Source organism: Sciurus carolinensis, chromosome 10 (assembly GCF_902686445.1).
Source record: "Sciurus carolinensis chromosome 10, mSciCar1.2, whole genome shotgun sequence".
In the NCBI taxonomy this organism is placed as follows: Eukaryota; Metazoa; Chordata; class Mammalia; order Rodentia; family Sciuridae; genus Sciurus; species Sciurus carolinensis.
In genome coordinates this window covers 134821269-134822933 of record NC_062222.1, presented here as the reverse complement: position 1 = coordinate 134822933, position 1665 = coordinate 134821269, and positions in this window count along the sequence as shown.

The window sequence follows — 1665 nt, the reverse complement described above, 5'->3', positions numbered from 1 at the left end:
CAGTTCTCATCCTGCAGGTGACAGCAGGATGGACCTAGAGCGAGTGCTGCAGGAGGAGAGGACAGTGGTGTCAGGTGGAGTGGTCAGATGAGCCCAGGGAGCCAGCTTCTCTCGAGACCTGCCAGCCGAGCCAGTTCTCAGTGGGGATGTGCTGCTGTGTGGGGTGAACCCAGGGCTCTGTGTCTGAAAAGGACGTAGACTGCAGAATCAGGCCTGCAGTTGGATCCTGCTTTGTCCTTTCCTGGCCAGTGTTGCTGAACCTCGCTTTCCTCATCTGGACAACAGGCTGTTAGAGGTTCCTTGGGTTGTGAGTGAATGAATGAATGAATACAGCACCAAACCTAAAACCCATTCAGTTTTCCATCACTGCTGTCCTGGGAACTGCGGTTGAGCCATGAGAATCTGCTGATGAATGGAAAGCAAAGGGAGTAGGAAGAGAAGGTGGCCCAGACCACACGCCTCATTCGGGACAAACACTCAACACAGCTAATGCCATGACCAGCCTGGACGTCCCCTGCTGTAGTGCCCGGTGCAGAAGTGTGCCCACTGTTCTTGAAGCATGATAGACAGGTGCAGAGTGACCTGGCTCAGAGGATCACAGTGCTGCTCAGTCACCATGGTATTTTCAAGTGGGTGGACTTTTGTTTTTCCATCAAAACTTGTCATCACTGTGATGGCTTTGAGGCAAAGTTTGGAAAATGTGATAATTAAAATGTGTACTTTGTGGTCAAATCCTCATCTCTTTTTTTTTTTTTTTTTTTTTTTTTTTGTGGTACTGGGGATTGAACCCAGGGCCTTGTGCTTGCAAGGCGAGCACTCTGCCCACTAAGCTATCTTCCCAGCCCTTCTGTCATTCTTTGCAGTGGTTACCCAGGTCTAGAGCAGGGACGTCCCTGGGTAGAGTGGCCCTCCAGGGAGCCTGGAGGAGGTGCCCCTCAGTTCCCTCCAATCCACAGGGATGAAGAAGCAAGACTGGCGATGGTGATTCTGCCAGTCCATGTCATGAAGTGTGTCTGCCTCTGGTGGCAGGAATGGCCGACGGGTCTGCACTGCGTGATCCATGGGTCAGCACCACGGTCCTTGCGACAAAAATCACTCTCTTCAATTTTCGGAAGTTGCCTGCATGACTTGGATTTAACACGCATGATCATGAAGCATCAGGGGACCTTAGAAACCACCAGTGTAGAGGTTCCCAGCTTCCTTGTGTCTTGGTTGAATGTCCAGTCAGATGCTACCATGTTCTGCCTTGTCCTTAGGCTGATCTGATGGACTGGCACTCAGGAACCCCCAAACCTACTAGGGATGCATTTTTGACCCCATGGTCTAATCTTGATGGCTTTTTTTTTTTTTCTTTTTCCTATTCCTGACATTTGTCCACTGTGTGTATTGGCCATTTGCCATGGAACTGCTTAACAAGCAGGATTTGGGAGCAAATGGACTTTACCAGCCTCCAAAAGATGGAGGTGTGTGTGTGAGTTGCATGCTGGCTTCTTGGGCCACATGAGGCACGTTGCACACTGGTGAGAAGACAATGAGCAGGAGCCAGGAGAGTGGAAACGAGACTGCCCTTCCAGACTCGGCTGCTGCAGAGGTGGGGATTGCCGCAGAGGGGCATTTTACAGGTAAGGCTTCAGAGTTGCAAAAGTCACGCTCTCCTAGTGGAGT